The sequence below is a fragment of the Pteropus medius genome, unplaced genomic scaffold (assembly GCF_902729225.1).
Source record: "Pteropus medius unplaced genomic scaffold, Ma_sr-lr_union100, whole genome shotgun sequence".
Taxonomy (NCBI): Eukaryota; Metazoa; Chordata; class Mammalia; order Chiroptera; family Pteropodidae; genus Pteropus; species Pteropus medius.
In genome coordinates this window covers 6,362,731-6,387,886 of record NW_024352785.1, presented here as the reverse complement: position 1 = coordinate 6,387,886, position 25,156 = coordinate 6,362,731, and the positions used below count along the sequence as shown (strand labels likewise).

The 25,156-nt window shown below is 32.4% G+C and overlaps 1 protein-coding gene and 1 non-coding gene across 2 annotated transcripts in view; one reads left to right on the top strand and one right to left on the bottom strand.

The window, feature by feature from the left end:
• TMEM232 (transmembrane protein 232) overlaps window positions 1-25,156 on the top strand; it is a 156,725-nt gene that overhangs the window by 111,921 nt on the left and 19,648 nt on the right. The gene's annotated exons all lie outside the window — the stretch shown is intronic.
• Window positions 9,594-9,712, bottom strand: LOC120590993 (5S ribosomal RNA). The gene has a single exon (XR_005649820.1). It is a non-coding gene; the product is annotated as a 5S ribosomal RNA (ribosomal RNA).

Below are 25,156 nucleotides of genomic sequence, written 5' to 3'. Positions count from 1 at the left end.
AGTCTTATGATATTAACATCTTGAAATTGTGTTAACTCCCTTTGCTGTGCATATAGACTTTCAACATTGATACCCACGGATGAATTTTTATAGTTTCTTATTCTATCTTCCACTTCATATTTAACACTCTGAATCTGATTTTGTATAATTTACCCTGTGTCTGCTTCTATACATTCACATGCAAAATGTAGTAGAGAACTGAAGTCATGTTCTGGATAATCCAAGCCAAAAAATGGCCCCAGTTGCCAAGATATTTCAGATGAAGTGTTTCTCTTAGTTTGAGTTATAAGGATAATATTATGATTCTATATTTTACATGCATTGGCAAATCCTTAGAATTCAGAGTGTGAAGTGCTGAGGGCAGTGATTTCAAAATGAAAGGAAAAAGTCTATTTTAAAGTGTAGTAAGAATGTGAATTTATGGTATTATTTTGGCTTAAAGTTAGAAAACTTTTAAAAAAAATATTTCATTAACATTTTAGTGATCAGATTGATTTCCATAGTATAAATCAAAATGGGCACCATATAGCAGCAAAACTGGGTTGATGATTAACACAGGAAAAATTTATAACATGGAGTACAGTCAGCTTTGCTTTGAATACATAAGAAAAAAATATGCAATGCTTGCCAAGAGATTCTCATGGCTGAGACATGCCACATGGTAATGCTATTCAGAATGTAATAATGAATGCCTTTCCAGTATAATAACACTTATTCTAACCCTCTCATTCTAAACTGAACATAAATATAAAAGATATTAAGAATATATTTGAGATGTCAATGAAATAAAATGTTGTCACTGGATAATGGTCTCCTGCTGCTTCGTAAAATACCAAGCCAAAGGCGAGACTTATACTTTCAGAGTAAGAAGACATTAATCCCATGACAGTGTTTTATTGCAGTGATTGTATTTCTATTATACAAAATGAGCATGTAGATTTAATCAATTCAATTGATGTATGTTGATGTAGTAAATTGACAGTGGTTTATCATCATTATGAAATTGTTGTATTCTTGTAGGCAGTTTATCAAATAAAATATAGATGTTTTAGGAAACTTAACTTTCAGATTGAAGGAAAATAGAGGTTTCTGACTAGCTGGAGATTGGTTTTTCTTAAGAAAGTAATAGTTAATATAACAATTGAGGGACTCTATGATTGGCATACCCAAAAAGATTTGTGTAATAGTCTTGTTAATATTATAGTTCTACATTTCAACTTACTGACAGGAAAAACATAATAATTAAATATAATTATTTGAGCAAAAAGCCAAAATGACACGCAAAAAAGTTGAACTCAGAATGCTTTACCAAGGCATTTACAAAACTAGCTTTGTTACTTTGAGTAATGATTGCTGAATAACAGTTGATATCATTAGACTGGAGCATCATTTCATATTTCTAAGCACTACTATAAATACAACAAAGACCCACTGTGCAAGGCTGCCTGGGGCTTCTTATGGAAGTTCAACCATCGAAGCTAAACCAAGCATTATTCCTAATGTAAAATGGAAACTCATTGCCTGCTTTCTTCTGTAGAAAATATGTTAATGCCAAAATAGTTGGATTTATTTACGAAATGTGTTTAGAATATTCTGTTTCATTTAGAAATACCAGTCCTTGAACATCTGAAACAGGCATCAGGTTTGCCTTGAGAATATTTTCCAATTTTTTAAATGGAGCCAAACTAGTAGAGTTAATTTATTATTCCCAAAGGCAGATCTAATTTCATTTGCCTTTTTGTCCTTTTTGTTGATTGTCTTAAAATAAGTGAATTCTGTATTCCTAAAGCCATCTATGTTATCACCATCTGTCTCTGGAGCTATAAGGCCAACAAGTCTGAAAATTAAAAGTTTAATCTTCAAAATATAAGAAGCAAGGTAACTGAAAAGCTATTATTTTTCATAAAAATGCAAATCATCAAGCATATATATCCCTTGGGCCATTTAGGGGGAAAAATCACAATGGCTAAAAGTGCCGTAAGAATGATGTCTGGAAAATGCTAGCAGAATTGAGATATTCTTTCATTACTCTTGTCATACTCTTCTCATTAGGTTGTTAATTTCAACATAGGCAGTCTACTGCCAACTTAATTCTTTGTGTGAAAAGATCTAGAATCATTACAACAATATTTCTACAATAATCACAAATCTACTTTTATAACAATTTTATTATGAACTTTATTTATTATGATTACTTGTATGTACTATATTAGTTTACTAGAGTTGCCATAACAAAATACCACAGACTAGGGGGTAGTTCCAGATGCTAGAAGTCCAAGATCAAGGTGTCGGCAGGTGTGGTTTCTCTTGAAGTATCTCTTCTTGTCTTGGGGTTTATTGTGGTCTCACTATGACCTCACATGGACTTTTCTGTATGCACAGGCATCCCTTATGTCTCTTCGTGTGTCCTTAATTTCTTTGTAAGTACTCCTGACAGATAGGATTAGTGCTCAACTATATGACCTCTTTTTAACCTTAATTACCTCTTTCAAGGCCCTATTTTCAAATGCATTCCCATTCTCAAGTACTAGAGATTAGGGCTTCAACATATGAATTTCGGAGACACAATTTGGCTCATAACACATAGTAATAAGATTACCTTGAATTGTAATATTATATGTAAAATAAACTGAAGCATTAAGTGGTAAAATTGAGTTGCCCAACACAAGCTAGAAAGTTAGCGATAAAGCCATAATAATATATGATCTTTATAAAAACATGAAAAAAACTGATTCTGTGTTTAAAGGACTCTTTGTCACTCTTATTCTTCTCAACCTTTTACCACAACCTCAAGTATATCATCATGTTATAATAATGAATAAAGTATTTCTATGTGTATTGAATCCCTTGTATCCTAGGTCTTATCTTTCCTATAAAGAATAAGTCCCTTAAGAAAAGAGACCGTGTTTTATATAAGTATATATTACACTTTACACCTAGCAGAGAGCCTGGACACTCTATAAATATTAGGAAAATAAATGGACAATTGGATGGATGGATGGATGGGTGGATGGATCAATAGAGAGATGAAATAATTTATAAATTACTTATTAATTTAGAATTCTGATTTAGATATTTCATATCTGAGCATATTGCTGATGAGAAAAACTCTCAATTATTATAGAAGACACCTTAGATTTTGAATATCATTCTTTAGTGTACATGAAACTAGCTCTTAAAATGTGATCACCAAACCGATTTAAGAAAAAATTTATTAAAGGCTACCAGCCAAAACCATTGAGAAAATAGAAAAGAAATAAAATTACACTGTCTTGAATCCATATGGGGTTTTATGTATTCCTTATCAAATATGTATCTAGTTGCTTCTCTGAGTTTCAAAGTCAAAGGAAGAGCTGTGAACAGTTGACATATATGTAGTTCCAACTAGACGGTAAATACTCAGTAGCTTGAGTAGGCAAGCCAGAAGTTGCGCTTATATTCACTTTCTGCATCATTCTTCTCTGAGCACAAATCTCTCTGAGCACAAATTTGTATTCAGTCTTTAGAGATGTTTTTGCCAACACCAGGAAATATCTGAATTTTAAACTTAACAAGAGAATTAAAAAATATATAAGTAATATATGTGTATTGTGGAAATATGAGAAAATAGAGGTAAATAAAAAGAAGACAGCAATAGTCATAATTCTACTTCTTAGTGATAATTGCTGATAACATTGGTTAAATAAACATCCCAACATTTATTTACTCTTAAATGTGTGTTTCTTAAATTCGTATAAATGTAGATATGATTCTATTTCTATCTCAGTTTTGGCAAGGCTCCAAAAAACTGTAAAATGACAGTAAGGTACTCATGTGCTAAAGTGAACTACTAGGTTATCTATATAGGACTTTTTGGGGAATAGCTAAAAAAAGATTTGATTACCATTAACCACCAATCATTATCAAGAATGCATTGCATAGAAGTGTTCCTTTTTGAAGAGCCCAAGATAAAGAATTCCTCTGAAGAGTTTTGTGCTCTGTGCTCTGGAGAGAGTTTCTGGAGAGAGTCTAGTTCACCGCTAGCCAAGCAAGAGCCCATACATAGAAACCTAGCTGGTGTGCTGTTGTGTCATGGTGAGAAGTGACTTATTTGAAATACTCAGCACTTTTGAAATGTGCCAGACCAAAAGAACACAGGAATGTTTTTCGTGGTCAAGATATAGACTGTCCAGGAGCAAGAGACGTTGATAGCAAACAAAACAGTGGACTGCAGGAAAGCAACAACTGAAGGGAGCAGGGAGTGGCCAGCCAGAGGAGACATAGCTCACATCAGGGTAACTGCCCTTTGGGAATCTTCAGAAAACATACATAATACATGTGCCAAGCCCAGGGAATGGCAATGCCAGATCATGGAAGTGCTAAGGAACGGAAATCACTTCTGCCCTCCGCCTCTCCTCCCCACGTCACCACCTTCCTTCTACTCCTCCCCTGGGAGGATCAGAAGTCAGTGTTAGCAGGTAGAAGAGCTTTCAGAGTAAAGAGAAGTCATTCACATCCTCTGTCAACAGCACTGTTTCTAAGTTAGAGGTAGGTAAAAACATTAATCTAAAATAATGTTTGTCCTTTATACATGTCTGGCTGTTTTCATTATTGAAATTAAATTATAACAAAAATGACTGAAAAAATTTTTATCCAAAGTGAATATAAACTAGATCTGGTCTGACCTAGATTTCATCCAAGAAAGAACTAAATCTAACTAAGAACCACTTGGAAAGGAGAATACAGGGGAGATTAAAGTGGCATCTTGCTTGTAGACTATATAATTCTGCTCTGTCAATATTGTGCACACGCATACTTACATATAAGCCATATGTATATATACATATATATGTATATGAGACATATTAAATATCTATAATGAATTATACACATAATAAATCTATACACATATAAAATGGGACTATATTCGACCTACTGTTTAAAGGTTTTACAACTTGCTTATCAATGTATCATAATCAGATATTTTTTCTGCAGTATCATTTTTAATTACTTCAAAGTAATACATTGTGTAGTTACCCATGTTTACTTAACTATTTTCCCTATTGTTGCCCATTTATATTGTTTTAAATTTATGCATGTTTGAAATAGTGTTTGCTGAAGTTAATGTCCCTATAATTTATAGTGAGTGTTCTTCCTTGTTACTTAGAATAAGGGTAGGAGCATGGATGTGCAGTCACAGGGTACACATGTTTTAATGGTTGTTGATAAGTACTTCCAATCACCACTCAGGAGACTTTACCAATTTCTACTTCCCACCGGTAGTGACTCACATGCCCTTTCTCCACATTTTCTGTATTATCAGCTTTAATACACGACATTATTAACTTGTTTTGCTAGATATTTTCAAATTGTAAAGTGAAAAATTCTGCATAATGATCATTATGATTTGCATATTTCTGGTAACTACCGAGTTGCAATGCATTGTTTTCGCTAACTTGATTTGCCACGATGTTTTTATTTTCTAATCTTATTGGCCCCGTCTCCTGACCATTTTTTTAAAAAAAGTCTATATAGTCTATATAGTCTATATAGTCTATATATCTTTTTCTAATTGATTCACAATTCTTTTGCTATGTTAGGAATTTTAACACTTTGCCCTGTATTTGGTATTATATTCCCTGATAATAGTTTATATTTAAATTTCTTTTTTAGTTTTTAGCCATACAAACATTTTGTTTTACTTTCATTTTTTCTGTAATTAAATGAGTCAGTACTGTCCTATATGTTTTTCTGTCTTTTGTATCAAAATTAGAATGGATTTATTACCTTTATATGTTTTGATAAAGTCTAAATATAACTAAAAATATAAAAATTATTAAACATGAACCAAAGAACAGAAATAGAACATATACACTCACATACTCAGATGTAAGAGATGTGAGCTCTTTCCACATTTCCTTCACTTTGCTCATATTTTTTTCTCATGTCTCTTTAAAAAAATAATTATAGTTGCAAGTACATTCTCACACTTCAATTTATTTACCTTCCCTTTCGCTTCAGAATTAACCACTATTTTAAAACTTCAGAGAATTATTCATGTATAGATGCATATCCATAAACGTCTATACTTATTTCAGATATCTGAATAAGCAATCTATATTCTTTGTCTTAGTGTTTTAAATTTTTATTAAATATTTTCTAATATGTCTATGTATTTGTCACATGACTTTTAACTCAATATTGTGGGGGGGTTTTTTTTTTGAAATTCACCAATGTGGAATTCTTTGTTTTTTATCATTATATATTTTAGAACTTCCTATGTTAAAGGTTATAGATCTAGCTTACTCATTGTAATCACTGTCTATTATACAAATATATGACTAAACCTCAGGTCGTTTATTCTGCTACAAATGAACAATTAGGTAATTATAACTTTTTAATTTTTAAATCCCAAGCAGTGGTAGAATAAACATTCTAACTTATGTTTTTTTGGGAATATGAGTTAAAAACTTCTCAGAGAGACATACCTAGAAAAGAAAGTGTTGAGTCATACAAGTTGTGCAATAATAAAAGTGTGCATATTAAGCTTTACTAGCTATTGCCAAAACGTTCTCCAAAGCAGTTGTATAATTTACAGAGCAGTGTGTAAGAATTCCTGTTAATCCAAATTTTTGCCAAAACTTACTCTAAAGAGATTTAAATTTCTTTACCAGCATGTGAAATGGTGTCTCAGTTTTGCTATAATTTGTATTCCACTATTACTTCTTTGGTTGTGCATCTCTTATTAGATTGACTGGCTATTTTGAATCCTCTTCAGTGAAATACCTGACTATACTCAATGCTATTTTCTTCCTGTTGTTTTAATTTTTCTCATTAATTTTATTTTTTTAATTTAAATTCAAATGTTGCCGAGATTTTTCCCTAAAATGTTTCATTTCATTTTTTCTGTTTTTTTTTTTAATGGAATACACTAGATTGTATGTATAATTCAAAACAATCTCTTTACTTATCTTCAGTTCCATATGAAACACTCGAAGAAGTATTAATTTTACGTAGTGAGAAGATTTTACTGAAGTATTAATCAAGACTCAGTGTGAGCAATAGAAACTCAACTCTAAGTAGTTTAAGCAAAAGAGCATCTTTCTTACAGCTCTGGCCAAAAACTCCTGAGGAGACTCTGGTTAAGATTATTTACCAGACCTTGAACTAATTTATCAAGGAAGATGAAATATTCTTATTGGCAAAATATGCTCACAAATCTTTTAGGGTTGGGTAGGTAGATAAAGATCAAATTTTTTTTCAAAGTATGTTAAATAGATTTCCCTATGAGAGGATCTGAGAGACACCCTATTACTTAAGTACTAGGAAGTGATATTAGACATGAAGAAAACAGTCACTCTCTACTACAACAGAGTTGTGCAATAATAAAAACAAAAAGAAACAATGATGCTTCTAGCATTAAAACAGTACTGACTTTATGAGGTAAACTTACCATTTAATTTGTATCCTAAGTCCTATTATAAATTGTTAGAAATCACTGTCTTATTCTACTTATAGAAGATTATAGAAAGAATTTAAAAAATCTAAAGACTATATGCATAGACTTGATGTCTCAAATTAACCAGATTCAAATAATGATGCTACATTTATAAAAATTCATAAATAGGAAACAAAAGATAAGAGTATTTGATAAAATGTAAAGTAAAAGCATTACAGATGTTTTGTTATTCTTCTTTTCTATATATCCTCAGATTATCTTATTCCTATTATCTTTCACCCATCCTTTGTGCTATTACATTTGGAAAGAATCATTTAGTAAGGATATTTCATTTTCTTTAAAACATCTTTAGATGTATGAAAAGTTCTTAAGTTTCGTGTAGTTTACAATTTTTTCTAAGTAGTCTACAATTTTTTGTCATATTAAAAAAAAAAAATCCTTCTATCTTGATATCCTAAATTCTCCCATATTTTCTTGAGAAACTCCACAGTTTGGGTTTCCACATTTTGGTCTTTAACCCATCTGGAATATTTTGTTTTTATGCACAGTATAAGGTAGGGATCTATTTTTACCATTTTCATTATGGAACACAAATTGTCTTGGCATCATTTTATTGAATAGTCTATTCTTTCACAACAGATTTGTAATGCTATGTCTGTCATGTACCATATACATATATATAGTCTGTTTCCTCAGTCCTTTGCTTTTGTTTCTGTCCCAACAACTCGCTGCTTTAATGATTATAGTTTTACAATGAGTCTTTGAGTGTGCCAGGACAAATCCCTTTCTCTAGTTTTTCATGTACAATATGGCCTTATCTATTTTTGATCCTTTAATTTTTATAGATTTTTAGAATCAATTTGTCCAATTCTTTGAATAGTTTTGTTGGAATTTTTATTTGAATTGTAATGAGTTTATAGATTAATTGGGAATATTTGTGGTCTCCTTGATAGGTCTCCATGTTATTTAGATCTTTTGTCCTTCAATAAAATTAAATAAATTTTTTGAAAAACTTCTTGCTGGATGCTGCATGGTTAAACGATTAGTCATTCTACATTGATATAGTATCCCATAAAACTTTTTTTCTATTAAAATACTCTTCCAAGGAATATTTATTGAAGTCTAGTAAGTACCAGGGATTTATGGTGGACAAAACAAAATTCATGTTCTTTTGCAGTTTACTGTATCTAGTGAGGATACAGAATAATTTTAATGCAATATGGTAAAGTGATATGATGGGAGAAATAGAGTATACCATAGGATCATGCAGGAAGAACATATAACCCAGACTTGAGATTTTAAATGTGGCTCTCTGAAGGAAGTAATAACTAACCTGAGATTTGAAGAGTGAGTGGGAATTATTAGAGAAAGAAGGAGGCAAAGGAGTAAAGAAATGTATTCTAGGTGGAAGAAAAAAAACATATATGAAACAAGCATAGTGTGTTTCCAGAACTGAAAGGAGGTCAAGTGTGGGTGTAAAGCAAGAATTTGAGGCAAGAGAAATCAGACTTCAGATGGTATTCAGGAGGCATATGTAGTCCAGGACCTTCTAAGGCCTGTTAAGGAATTTGAACTCTACCTTGAGAATAATAGTGAGCCACTGACAAATTTTTAGACATGAAGATGCTATACAATCAAACTTGCACTTTAGGAATATCACTTTGAACAGGAAGTAGAGGGAGGGATGTAATGCTGAAAAATGGGAGGCCAGGTGAGATGCTATTGCTTTTTAGATGAGAATGTTAGATTCTTATATTCTCTATACTCTTTTAAGTAAAAAAAGTAAATGTCAAGCAGTTTTTAAACATAATATTTCTTTAGACAAGAGATAGTTATGGCTTTACTAGGGAAATGGCAGTGAAGCAGTAGAAGTTGTTGGATTGGAGAGAGATTCATAAGGTAGAATCAACAGGATTAGCTGATTAAATTTTAGGGATAAGGGAGATGGAAAAGTCTAGGATGATAAAGGAATTTTCACCTTGGTCAACTGGGCAAATTTTGCAGCAGTTAACGGAGACTGGGTACTCAGGAGAAAAAAATGTTGGGGATAGTGGGCATCGACGAGTTTTTAATTTACGCAGTGGACCAAGGTGTCTTTTGTAAGCTGAAAGGAAACTTCCAGTTGGTGTATCTCAGAAAACTTTTTTTTTTTTTAATCCTACAGCACCTGGTCTTCCTAGGTGGTCTCCCATCCAAGTACTAACCAGGCCCAACCCTGTTTAGCTTCCAAGATCAGAAGGGATCGAGCATGTTCAGGGTGGCATGGCTGTAGAGTGTATCCTGTAAAACTTTTGAACTCTGTTTATAGCCTTTTTAGTTTGTCTGTAGATTTACTTATTTCTATGTAAACATAAGACCTATAAATAACAATAACAAAAAGCATATTTCTTTTTCTTCTATCTAGACTAGGATATCTAGATAATCTTGAAAAGAAGTAGTGTTAATGTGTATATTTACGTTTTTCTCTAAATCAAAACAGATCCTTTTAAAGTCTCACTATTAAGTGTGTGTGTGTTTATATATATATATATATATATATATATATATATATATATATACACACACACACATTTTTTTTCTTTTTTTTGCTGCAGGTTTTGAACAGGTATATTCTTCTAAGTTAAAGAAGTTCCTCTCAGTTCACATTAGTTTAGACCTAAAAATATATTATTTTATATGATTTGTATACTGATAATTTTATCATCTTGTTACCTTGTCCTCATTGTTTAAAGTTAGTTTTTCTTCATTATCTCCTTACCTTTTTATTTACCTCCTTATCCTTTTATTTAACTCAGTGGTTCCCCTTCTCTTATATTCTACTCTGGATTGTAAACCCATTGAGAACTAGGATAATATATTTTATTTGTGTGTTTTCTGCATTGATCAGATAATAAATGTTCAGCAAGCATTCTAATTGATTTATTGACAGGAGTAAAATGGAACTCTAAGGTCAAATGATTCCTTTAAGGATACAAGTAATTATAATTTGAAGTACCTTATAATATGTTATTTTGAAAAAGTCAGGGGCATATTACACTGGAGCAAAGATGTTTGAAATAGTGAGGCATTGAATCATGATTTCAGTCTTTACAAGAATGAAAAATGTTTTCCCCAGTGCTTTTTATCAAAGTTAATGGATGGTACCAGAGCAACTCAATTAGGTTAACATGTCTGGAAAAATAAAATAATCAATTTGATAGTTAAATATAGACCCTGGTTCTGACATTAAAATCAATATTGAATTAGCCAACATTTTTCTCATTACTCTTCTTCAAATTTAAAAAGATTACAGTTTTAAAAATAATTTTAACTTAAGGGTCAATTGTTTAGATTAAATTAATTAGCAACATATGTCATGAGGTAGTTTCAATATAGCATTAATGTTACTTTAATTGTTAATGAAAGACTTTAGTTGAGTGGCTTACATGTCTTGTAAGTTTAAGCAATGGGCCTATCTACTCAGGGCTCAGTTTCTTATGAAATCAGAATAATTCTGTCTGTGTCATGGGTTCCATATAAGGATTAAATAAAGTGGTGCTTATGAAAGCATGTATACGCTCTACAGTATTTATAGAGAAAATTTTTCATCTCAGAAGCTAATTTTATTTTAATTATTTCATATTCTTATTTTACACTATAAATAAAAGGTCATTGTTCTGAAATGTATTTTCTAAATAAAAATACCTCTCTTCTAACTAAGAAACTTGCTTTCATGCATTCTTTGATCTGCTAACTAGGCTTTCTGACAATCAAGAAGATAAAGTAATTTAATTACAACATAACAATAGCCTCTCTCTTTGCTCTAGGTAAGGCTGTGAAAGAGTTTATGTTCGATTTTCTGCATAGGTTATAACCTGGTAAAAAGTTGACATCCTATTATATTTGGATAATTGTTTTGCATAGAGTACACTGGGTGCAGCCAGACTAAATGTAGCTATGGAAACAATGGCTTCTTGAACTTCTGTTTTGAACATCCTGACGGATTAGTGGTGAATGCTTTTTAGAAACAATAGCCCAACTATGATGTCTGTTACAACAAAAGAGAAACAAAATCACTGCTTGCTGCAGTTCCAACTATGAAGGTAGGGTAATGAAAGGAAGTAGAGAATGTGGTTGATGGACTCACCTCTCTCACACTGGCCTCGGGCTAGACATCAGGATCACTCATGATCATTGTGCCAGGCCTTTCTGTCGCTTCTCCCACAGACGGCCATCTATATAGCAGCCGCTCCAGCATTCTTTTGATTAACATTAGCATGTTGTATGATTAGTGTCAGCATGGTATATGGTTTTCTGTCCTATTTGTAACCTTATTGTGGTTAGAAATGACTTCCCGTAGGCAGCCTGTTCTTGGGCCTTTCAATTTTAACCAATCCGACATTGAATTGGTTCAATGTACATGTTCAGACTATGTACATTTAATATAATTATTGATATGATTTGGTTTAATTATACCATCTGTCTTCTGTTTGTTCTGTCCTTTGCTCTCTTTTTGTGTGTGTGTGTGTGTGCTTTTTTAAAAATTAATTTTGAATTAATCAAGCATTTCTATGATTCATTTTATTTTCTTTCTTGGCTTAGCTATATATCTTGTGTTATTTAGGTAGTTGCTATATGGGTCAGAGGATACATCTTGAGCTTATCACAATCAACTTTCAAGAGCTGTTGTACAACACCCATATAATAGAAGAACATTTTACTTCTGTTTCTTCCCTCCTGGCCTGTGTGTTATTCTTGTCATGATTTTTACTTCTACATTGGTTGTAAATCACACAACATTTATTTTTTACTGTCAATGGTAAATTTACAGTAAGAGATAGAGACACAATTACTGCTTGTTGCAGTTTCAGCCATGAAGGTGGGGTACTGAAAGGAAGGAGAGAATGTGGTAGTGATTTAAATATATGACAAAAAGATTTTACATTTACCCATGCAGCTACCATTTCTGGTACTCTTCATTCCTTTGTGTGATCTGGAATTCTGTTTGCCATTCTTTTTCTTTTGCTTGAAGGAATTCCTTTTACATTTTGTGTGTGTGTGTGTGGTGTTAAATATGCAAGCCTGCTGGTGATGGATTCTTAAAATTTTTGTAAGTTTGAAAAAGTGTTTATTTTGCCTTAAATTTTGAAAGATATTTTCTGTGGGTAAAAAATTCTATGTTGGATTTTGGTTTGGTTTGGTGTGGTGTTTTGTTTTAGTGCTTTAAAAATGTTGCTCTTCCATCTTCCAGTATTTTCTGCCCTGCTAAAGGTGTATAATTACTGGCAAAATCTTCTGTCATTCTTACTTTTGTTTCTTGGTACTGTATATTTTTTCTTTCGTTGCTTTTGATAATTTTCTCTTTATCGCTGATTTTCAATAATGTTATTATGATGTGCCTTAGGGAAATTTTATTTACGTACCTTTGTTTAGGGTTTGTTGAGCTTATTGGATCACTGGATTGGCAATCTCAACAATTTTAGAAAAAAATTGGCCATTATTTCTTCATTTTTTTGTGCCCTCACTCCATTTCTCTTTTTCTTCAGAGACTCCGATCTCATGCATACTCTGCTACTTGAAGTTTTTCTACTGTGCACTGATGCTGTGTTCATTTCATTTTCATTGTTTATTTCCCCCTCCGTGTTTCAATTTTCAGTTTCTATTGATATATCTTGAAGTTTACTAATCTTTTTTTCGAAATGTTTATTCTCTGTTAATCCCAGAAAAATGTCTTTTTCATATCAGAGATTTTACTTTTTACCTCTGGAAGTTTGATTTGGGTCTTTTTATACCTTCTGGGTTTCTCTGCAATACGTTCAGCCTTTTCTCCAGCATCTTAGATATATGCAATGCAGTTATAATAATTGTTTTACTATCCTTGTCTACTAATTCTATAACCTGTCATAGATTTGATGAGCTTTGATTGATTTTTCTCCTCATTATGGGATAGACTTTCTTGCTTATTTAAATGCCTAGTAATTTATTTTTTCTTTAATTTGATGCTAGAAATGGTGAATTTTACCTTGTTGCTGAGTTTTGTTCTGGTACATGGATAAATTATTTAGAAAAAGTTTGATTCTTCTGGGTCTCAACTTTAAGCTTTGTTAGGTAAGACCAACGCAAGATTTAACTTGGGCTACTTTTGTCTCTCTACTGAAGCAAAATCCTTCTGAGTACTCGACCTGATGCCCATGAAGTACAGATTTTCCACTCTGGCTGGAAATAGACTTTTTTTCTGGTCCCGTATAAGCACCATTTTTTTTCCAGTAGCCCTTTTCCTAGTTCCTGGCAGTGCCTTCACATATGTGTGCTGAACAGTACTCAGCTGAGTGGGGCCTTCTGGAAATCTGCAGAGTCTTTCTATGAAGCTTTCTCCTCTCTGGTACCTTGCCCTTCAAAGGCTAGCCACTTAGGCCTCCTAGCAAAACCAGCTCTCTTCAATGCTGAGTTCTGTCTGGATTCTCTGTCCCTATACTACCATTCGATGACTTTCCCTGGGCAAAAAGTTGGAGAATTGGACCTCATCTGTTTTCTGTCTTTAAGGATTGCTATCCATCATTGTTTTTTGTCGTGTGTTGACAACAGGTTTAAAAATATGTATTTTAAAAAAATAAATAGAAGCTCATTACTTCATCTTTCTTGGAAGCTGTCATTTATAGTAAAAACTATAATCTATAAGGGATGGAATTTGGTAAATGGTGCCATAGGCATCAAATTTTTTTCTTATCTATGGATATTCAATGGATCCAGTCCAGTAATTGATAAAAAGAAAAAAGATAGCCTTTCCTCATTGCACCGCAGGATCACCTTTGTCGTAAATCAAACAGCTGTTTATGAGTGAGTCTTTCTGGACAGTGTTTTGTTCCCTTGGTCTACTATATTCTTAACTAATACCATCCTCTTAATTTCTGTAACTGTATAATAAATCTTGATTAAAAGATTTGTTCTATTCAGGATTGCTTTAAGGCTCTTCAGACACTTTTAATTTTCACACAAATCTTAGCATCAAATTATGAATGTTGAATATAGGAATTAATTTGGGGAAAAAATGCTATCTTTAGAGTATTGAGCCTTCCAGTTCATGAGCATAGTATATTCCCAAATTTACTGAGATTTTTTTTAATTTCAAATAATATTTAATATAGTATTCTTAAATATTTCTTTTAGCATTATTTATAGACATTTGATTTTTTGATGTTTTGTAACTTATATTTTTAAAAATTTCACTTGCTATTTATTTGTTGTTATAAATGACAATAGTTTTGTACGTTAACCATGCATGCATTAACTGTGTATAAGCAGCCTTGTTAAATATAAGTATTGAGTGTAAAAATTTATTCGTGGATATCTTTATGTTCTTTGTACAAAAGTCACTGAGGATAATACTGTTTTTCTTTTCTTTCTTCTATCCCAGCACTTTCAGGTTTTGCATATTTGTTTCTCCTCACTGTACTGGCTAGGACTTCCAATTTTTAGTTGAATAGAAGTTATGAGAGTGTGTATTTCCTGAATCATTCCCACTGTCATGGATAAAGGTTTCAATAACTCACCATTAAGTATAACATTAGCTGTGTAATATTAAAGGTAAAAGTCACCTTTATCATGTTTGGAAGTAACTCCTTGATTTACTAAGAATTTTTTTTTATTATGAAAGGATCTTGGATTTTATCAAATATGTTCATGCAGCTATTAAAATTATCATGTTTTCTTTATTCTATTAAATGGATAAACTACATTGCTTGATTTTTGACTGAGAAACCAAACTTATATTCCTGGATTTATACTCATATGATCATCTTACATTATGAATTTTATGTGTCACTCAAATAGATTTGTTAATGGTTCATTTAGCATTATCATGTCCCTGTTCATAAGGCAATACCTTTATTTATATTTAAAATTATACATTTATTTAAGGCAATAATTTGTTATGGATTCAATTGTGTCTCTTAAAAATTAGTGTGTTGAAGCTATAACCCTCAGTACCTCAGAATGTGACCTTATTTAAAAATAGGAATATTGCAAATGAAATTAATTAAGATGAGATTATACTGGAGTAAAGTGGGCCACTAATCCAATATGACTAATGGTCTTATAAAAAGGGAGGATTTGGACACAGCTATGCATATAGGGAGAATATCATGCAAAGATAAAAGCAGTTATCAGGTTGTTGCAGCCAAACCCAAGGAATGCTAAAGATTGCCAGAAGCCACTAGAGCTAGGGGAGAAGCATGGAACATATTTATCCCTCACAGCCCTCAGAAGAAAAATGTCCCACTGACACATTGATCTTTCTGTCTTCTAGCCTCCAAAACTATGAGACAATAAACTTCTCTTATTGAAGCCATTTAGTTTGTGATACTTTTTACAGCAGCCTGAGCAAACTAATACAGATCTTATTTGAAGACATTTTTGTTTTCAGCAGTTTTAATGTGATATGCCTAGGTGTAATTTTCTTTGTATTTGTCTTATTTTTTTGTTTGTTTGCAAACTTTTTGAAATGTTTCATGAGTTTTGGGAACTCATGGCTTTCATAGTTTTCAGACTATGCTGCAAATGCTATTTTTATTTTCAGGGGTTTTCTCATAGCATATTAGCTTTACACTCTTCATAGCTTTAGAATATGTCAATAACTCTAGAGAAAAACAACTTGGATTGTGAAGCTCATCAATTATTCAGTTTTCTCTCTAGCCTCAGAAGACCACCAAAAGTGCTCCAAGTTTTCTGTCTCCCACCAATAGGTCTCTACTTAGGCACAGCCCAGATTTTTAATCTCTTATTCTGTACTCAGAATTGATAAATAGTATTTAGGAAAGACCAACTCACCTCTCTACGGTTCTCTTCCTTTGAACATTTTAATTATCCAGTCTTCATTATTTTAGTGGTACTATGATGCCTTTAGCCAGATAAATGATTTAAGCTTGTTTCGCCCACTTTCTTTGTGGGAGTATTAGTTTGTCACCTATCCTCTTTGATTGTTTTTCTGGTTATAAACATAATACATATTTTTCATAAAAATTGAGAAAAAGAAATATGCTCACAATTACTCCTTTTCCTATCAACCTTAGATAATCATTATTAATATTTTAGTGTGTTCCCTTCCAGATCTATTTTTTGGAGGTAGTTTATCCAATGTGTACACACACACACACACACACACACACACACACACATTTTGACCAACTCTAAAATATCTCTGTTGGTCTATGAACTTCAAAACATAGAAATAAATACACATTAATGTTTAAGGGAAAGATTATCTATACTAAAAGATCTTTATTCAATCAAGTTATTTAATGCTGCTGAGTGAATAAACTCATTCAAAGAAAGAATGTGTAAATTTAGGAGGCCAATCAGCAGTGGAAACAGACAAAAATGAGCATTACAGAAACCAACTCTCATCTATCTAATTCCATTTACTCTGATCTTTTGCTCAATATGCACTTTTTTTAAAGTAACTGATTTTCTGTGTGGAATTGCTATAGAGAGAAATTATGCTACTAAATTAGTTCTCTTCGTAATTCAATTTCTTGTCATTCTGTTTTTGTGCATCTATTTTTTTTAAATGTGATATATATAAATATACATTTGAGTGTGGTCCACTTGCATTGATATAACTTGCTTCTGTCTCAGCAGTGCTGAGGCAATAAAGTTGTGGGAATCTGTCAGAGTAGGTATTGACTTTTCTCAGGCAGCACCCAATCAAGTCACAAATGCCTTTCTATTCAAATAGTATTCACTTAGTAAATAGCTTTTTTATTTTCAATAATTGAGATTATTTTGTACATACAATTTTGTAATCTGCTATTTTCAGTTACTCACATAATGTGAAGTTTTTCCCAACTCATTAATCTCTCTAGAATGAAAATATCATGAGAGCACAATTGTTTGGTCTTGTTCATTGCTGTATTGTATTACTAGAGCAGAAGCTGATACATGGTAGATACCCAGTAGATACTGGGAGAATACCTTAATAAATGAACTATTGTTTTCTAACCAATTAAAGGTATCATGTGCCATATTACCTGCAGGAGTCATAGCTCATTTAACTAATTCTCTATCATTGGTCATTTAGTTAATTTCCAAATGTTTTACTTTTATCAACAATGCAGTGATGAGTGAATTTGTAGATACACGGTTGGACATATTTATTATTTATTTAGCTCAGGTTCCTAAATTAGTGGTTCTATAGATGTGTTAGATTTTTCAGAATCATCAAATTGTTTAAAGCAGCCTTTAAAATGTTTGTTTATACACGAAAATACTGAGATGGTAGTCTAAATAGCAAATTAAAATGAAGACTTCATTAAATAAATGGTGCACTAAAGAGGAAAAGAAAATAATATTCTAGTACATTCAGATCCCTATACTGAAATTAGATGGACCCAGCTAAGATTTTAAGCAGCCTAACTTTAGGGCTCGTAAAGCGTTGGGGCTCATGGACTGGCCTTGTCATATAGTGTTAACCACCAATCATAGATGACACTGATGGAATGGTTTAACAAGTTGAATGTGACAGCCTTGTCAAGTAGAGGTTCCAGTGACAAATAGAAAGCTGGACAACCACAGCTGTAAGGGACTTTCAGTTTGATGCCTCACTGATATATTTTATCAAGATAGCTTCCCAACGAGGCCGATCTTCTTGACCTGGTTTTCCCTGTCTTTGTCTATCAGCATATTCATTTGACAGTGTGCTAAGGCAGTCACAGAAAGTAAAGACAGCTTTTCATTCTGTATCTACACTGAAAATCTTTGGTTTTTGGTAATGCTTTTCTTGGTGTAGCTTGTTAGATAGCCTCAGTTTTCGTTAGAAAAACTGTCTGTTTACAGGATGTACTGACTGAGGGAAGCCAGTCCCAAGCTTTGACTGGCTCCCTCTGTGAGCATTACCAGGACAGGCATCAGCATGCTCTGATTTTGATTTATTATCTCAAGGCCCTTGGAAAACACTTGCAGCTTAGTGAGCTGGAAGCATGGAATTTTTTAGTAGGTTCATGGTATACGGAGGTTTAACTCTCAGCTCTTTCCAAATGCTATGGTGATTCATATTATCTGTTTTCTCTTTTGTTCAAAATGTAAAGTTCTTCGTTTATTTTTCATGTGGAATAATTTCTCTTGTTATATAAAGATAATGTTTTAAAGTGTGAGAATTGTTTATCCTCTGACTGATGCTTTGTAGTACACCTGAATAAATTTGAGCTTAAAGGTCATACCATATGCTAGCAGGGCTGGACTCCCAGGTATTCATTTATATTTATGGCATTCTTCCAGTTGCAACCACCTACCAATTAATGGCATTTTGAGCAAACTGGCCGGATGATTCTATATCCCAGACTTAGTCTAACTCTATGAAGGCTTGTCCAGCTGTGCGGTTTTTGTCCTTACTCTTCTCTCCCCAGCATCTTTACATTTTAGCCAGCATCAACATGGTCCCAAGTTGCTGACTCGAGCAATGAGTAGTGAGATATTATTGTCCAGTAGAAAAAACAGTACAAGGTTATATTTCTTGTGTAGCTTTTGTTCATTTTTTTACCCTTTTGATAAATATTTATTGAGCATCTACAATTTTTCAGGCACTGCACTCCGTTGATAAAGATTGAACAGGCAAGTCCTTCCTCTATGGCTCTTTCAATGGAGGAATAAAATAACTATATTATCATAAGTTCAGTGTGTGATAAGTTCTATGAAGAAAGATCAAGTAATAGGATGAAAAATTAGGCAGAATATAGCTTCCCTGTACAGGGTGGTCAGTAAAAGCCTCCCAGAGAAGGTGACATTTGAGCTAAGACCTGGCTAATGGAAAGAGACAGCCAAGTGAGTCCCTGGAGGATGAGTGTTTCAGATAGCAAGCACAGAGTTCCTCAGATGAGAACAAATCTGCCCGGTTTGTGAAAGGGGTGGACGGAAGGCCAGTGTGACTGTAGAACACAGAGGCAAGAAGGTCAGGTGGAGGGTAGTGCGGCAGGGCAGATGAGAAGCAATAGTGGGTCTGGAGTAGGGAAAGAGCAGAGGAGTTAGAGAAGAATATTTTGAAGGTAGAACTACCAGCAAGTACTAATGAAATGGAGATGGAGAGAAGGTGAGGAAAAGAGGTCTTAGGAATAAGTCCCTGTGTTTGAATTCAGCAGAATGAGATCAAGGAAAAAATAGGACTAAGTGGCCAAAAATAACATTTAATTTAAGATTTCTAACAAATATCTAACTATAATATGTATAAAAATTTGTGTGTGTGAAGTGGCAAAGTAATCTTAAAGATGTTTTAAAAGTATTTTAAAAAATAATTTGGGCAAAAATAATAACGTATTTGCAATATTTTTGGAATACATGTTTAACATTCTAATGCAAGTATTTTGCAGAGTAACTTTTTGTTTTGATACAATTTCAAACATAAGAAAATTTGCAAGAGTAGTTATAAAGGGCACCCATATATCATTTTATAGAATAATAAATTGTTAGTATTTTGCTGCATTTACTTTATCCTTTAATATCTCTCCATCCATCTCTTCATCAATCTATTCGCACACACCTACATACACACACAATGTATGTATATTGCACACATTTATACTTTTTTACTAAACTATCCAACAATAAATTCCAGACATCAGTCCCTTATCCCTAAATACTTCAGTGTATTTCCTTAGAACAAAACCATTGTTTTGTATAAACACAGAAGAATTATTAAAAGCAAAAATTATATTAAATTGATATAATACTATCTTATAATTCACAGTCTATATTCAAATTTTTCTAATTGTTCTGAAAATTCTTTTATAGCTATTTTCCTCGGAGGTCCAAGAGCCAGTCCAGAATCTTGCATTGCATTTGATTGTCACGTCTCTTTTGTCTCATTTAGTCTGGAACCATTTCCCAACCTTTCTTTATGTTTCTTTACCTTAACGTTTTACAGACTAAAGGAAATTACATTGTAAAACAACGCTTGACCTGAATTTAATTTTTCCTCATGATTAGATTCAAGTTATCCATCTTTAGCAAAAATAGCACAAAAATATATGCCCCTCTCAGTGTATCATTTTAGGGATAATATTAGTTTATTATTAGTGATTTTAATTTTTTAATTAGTGATTTTAATTAGTGATTTTTAATTTTTATCTCTTGGTTAAGGGAGTGTTTAATAGGTTTCTCCACCATATAGTTACTCTATAGTTTATTAGTAATTAGTTAATTTATGAGAAAATATTTGGATACTATCTAAATATCCCATTTCACATTAATCTTTTACCCACTAGTTTTAATATCCTTTGATATTTATTGCATAACTATCATACTTGCAAAATTGTGATTTTCTACCTCCACCATTTCTACTATGATTATGTCAACATTCTTCCAAAAGAGCTGTCCTTTCTTTCTTATTTACTTATTAATGCAATTATTTATTTAGTTATTCGTTTACTTATTTATATCACTATAATTTCATTGATTCTTATTTATTTCAATGTTTTAATCTGTTATTCTCATTATTTACTTGGTCCCATACATTGCCAATGGGAGCCCCTTCAGTCAGGCTCCCTCGTCATTTTGATTTGTCTCAATCTCTTCTTAAGCACTTCCACACTTCTGAAACAAGATGCTCTCACCTTCTATCTTTCTTGCCCCAGTTTTGAAGTCAGCCATTTCTACAAGGAGCCCTGGTTTCTTTAGTGGGAAATGGTATTTAGAAACCATTGAGAAACTAAACTAAGGGCTCTTGATGTCTCACTAAAGCAAGTACTTTGAAAAAATATTTGGAAGTCCTATTTCACAGTTACTTATGCTTAGTATCAATGGCCAGTAGGCATGAGCTGATAATATTTTTAATTTACTAGTATAAGGTAAAAGCCAGGACTTATTCCTAAGATTTAAAAAAGAAACTTTGATTTTATATTTTTAAGATCAAACTCAGTTCTGTGTGTTTTAAAGCTTTGTGACCTTCTGACGGTATGAGACATCAACATGCTAATGGGTCAAAAAATAAAAGCTTCAGTACAAATAAGAGTTAGTTCATGTATTCTAAAGAGAGTTCTACCTCGCCTATCACTAGGGGGCAAGAATTGCTACTGATACAGTTGAGAATAGCAGTAAGTTGATGATTCCAAGGCGATAGCATAAAATGTGATCTCTAATATCTATATTTGCTATAGGGGAACGTACAAATAAAATAATAAGGCTAAAAAAGAAACGTGCTTGGATCAATTTCTGCAAATGCTATAAAAGTCTTGTCTTCTCAAAGATGCCTGAAGATCATCCCAAAAAATTAATTCTTATTAACCTCACAGAGACATTTATTTTGATTTTATGCAATACATAGACTGAAAGTAAGCGGGAAAAAAAAGAACTTAGAATATAACTGTAATGTTTCACATTAGATGCAATTTTACACAAGTCAGTTTAGCAAATATTTGTTTAGAGTCTTTTATATACAGGACTTATAGCCAGACTAGCACAATAAGTTTGTGCTTTAAGATCCAGAGCTTTCCATCTCTCCTAACTGCTCCAAATACATAGAAAGACTATAAAAAAAAGTTTTAAAATTAAAAATTGATAGTCATACCAAAAAAACAAACGAACAAGAAAAGCATACCCATATATCAAAATCATGAAAGAAAGGGAAAGTAGTAAGGAAGGCTCAGCATGGAAGAGACTTCCATGGGTTCAGTTACTTTGGGGATATCAGGAAATAAAAGCACCTCACATAAGTTAAGGGGTCATGGTCAGATTCAGTGCTGTAGTTTAGATCAACCCCCATTCTTTCCTGAAAGGGGCTACAGGTAGCTACTCATAATGCTGCCGAGGCTTACATCAGGCTGCATACCTGGAAATTAGGAGGACACAGATATAACCTCTAAACTAGGAACGAGCTAAGCCCCCTGCTGGCTCATTGATCTGCGGTGTCAATAAAGGAAGAGACTGCCATAAAAGCCAACTTAAGACCTTCTTTTGTACTAGCATATCAGAACTGGGACAACCTGAAAAGGTGGTTGTAAAACTAAGACGCAGGAAATGTTCAGCAAAAAATAAAGAGGAAGAAAATAAGTAAGGGGTGAAGGAGAAGATAGAGCAATAAAAACATAGATATTAAATTAGCCTGCAACCAAAATTCTCACAAACGAATACTACAAGAGAACTAAGAAAATCAACAGTTGAATGATGTATTAATTTAAGATGAAATTAAAATAAAAAACAACTATAATAAACACACTCAGGATCTTGAAAGATATAATTGATGAAAACACTTCCTTTGTGTCTAAGATATGATAAGCATTGACAGAAAAACACAATTCCCATCCCCAAGGAGCTTCTGATGATAAAAATTCTTTTTCTCTCTCCATAGAGACTACATTGTCACCTTATCTAATCAACATATATACAAACTTTAGAATGCATTATAATGTATATCATTTTTTATTATCTAACTGTGCATTTGCAGTTATTTCTATAAAACGATAGAATAATTTCCTCAAATCTATAGCATTATTTCCATTAGAATATCATATTTGCATTCCATTTTAACTTACAGCATCTAAGATCTTCTTAGGTGAATTTCTTTTCTAAGCATAATGCATTTGAGATCAACTTATTTCTGTGTTTATTAGTATCCATTCCTTTATATTGCAGAGTAGATTTCATTGCATGGATATACCAAGTTTTTATCCACACATCAGTTCAAAGACATTTGGTTTCCAGTTTTTTAGTTGTTGTTGTTGTTGGTGGTGGTGGTGGTGGTGGTGATGATGAACATAGCTATTAAACATTCACATAAAGGTTTTTGGGTAAACATGTTTTTATTTAACCTGGATAAATAACTAAGGGTGAGATTCCTGGATTTTATGTTAAAAGTATTTTAGCTTTATAAAAATACACCCACACTATTTTCCAAGTTGCTTACTATTTTGCCTTCCCATCAGGAACATATAAATGCTCTAGTTGTCAGCACTTGGTATTATCAGTGTTTTGTTTTTAAATTGTAGCCATTCTTATAGGTATGCAGTGGCATCTCATTGTGGCTTTAAATCTCCTTTGCCTAATGACTAATGATGTAGAGCAAATTTTCATGTACTTTTTTAGCATCCATATGTCTTCCTTTGTGAAGTCCTTTTTTCATTTTTATTGTTTTGTTTTAATTAATGAAATTTAAGACTTGAAAAGATAGTGAATATAAGTCCTTTGAAGGATATTTGTTTTGCAAATATTTTCTCCCCATCTGTGGTATGTTTTCATATTCTCTTAGAGGTATATTTCACAGAGGAAAGTTTTTCATTTTGAGTGAGTCCAGTTTGATTTTTTAAAATTGAATGGCTCATGCTTTTGAGATATAAACTAAGAAATTTTGCATAACAAAGAATTTTCTCCTATTTTCTCAAAGAATTTGTATAAAGTCTTATATTTGTTCCCCATCCATTACGAGTAAATTTTCTGTATTGTCAGTTCTTTTTTCAGTTTTTGCATATGAAATTCCAGTTGTCTCAGCACCATTTAAGAGACTGTCCTTTATTCATTGTAATTGCATTTGCACGTTTGTCAAAATATAATTTACTGAATATGTGTAGGTGTATTCCCATTGATCTATTTGTCTATCTTGATGGCAATACCACACTTTCTTACTTACCGTAGCTCTATAGTAAGTCTGGACAAAGGCAGTATTCTTATTTTTCATAATTGCTTTTGTTATTCTAATTCTTTTGCTTTCTATGTAAATTTTATAATCAATCGATCTGTGGCTACATATAAATTCTTCTACATATAAATTCTGCACTGCATCTTTGGACCAATTCGAAGAGTATTGATATCTTTACAATACTGACTTCTCCAAATAATGAACACAGTATATCTCTCCTTTTATTTAGATCTGTTCTGATTTTTTTATTAGTTTTCTGATTTTCTACACAGCTGCTGCACGTATTTCGTTAGATATAGATCTATTTATTTCATTTTTCTGTTGCTATTATAAAACCTTTTTATTGGGGTTTCTAATTATTCATTGATGTTATACAGAATGACTATTGATTTTTGTATATTGGCCTTTTAATGTGTAACCTTGCTAAACTCACTTTTTAGTTCTAGCGATTCCTTTGTAGATTTCATAGGATTTGTACCAGATACTTATATCAGCTTCAAGTAAATACAGTTTTATTTTTCCCATTTTAATCTGTGTACCTTTTAATTTCCTTTTTAAAAAATTGATTGCACTGGTTAGGACCCTCTAGTTCAGTGTTGAATAAGGATGATGAGAGCAAATATCCTTGCTTTGTTTCTGATCTTAGAGGCAAAGCATTCAGCTTTCACCATTATGTAGAATGTAAGCTATAGGTTTTCTTAGGTGCTTTTGTCAGATTGAGGAAATTCTTTCTATTTCTAGTTTTCAACAAGATTTTTTTTATTATTATTATCATGAATAAATATTGAATTTTGTTAAATCCTTTTTTTCATTTATTGAAATAATCACATGAAGACTTTCCTTCTTTAGTATAGTGATATGGTAATTATAATGATTGATTTTTCAGTGGTGAAATGGCATTCCTGCTATAAAACCTATTTGCTCATAACTTATTATTCTTTTTCTATATTGTTGGATTTGACATGCTTTTATTTTGTTCAAAACTTTATGTCCATGTTCCTGAAAAATATTGATTACAAATGTTTTCTTATAACCCTTATTTCTTGTTTCAGTAACAGGGCAATGCTGGCCTCAGAATATGAATTGGGAAATATTACTTTCATAAAGAGTTTCTATGGTATTGG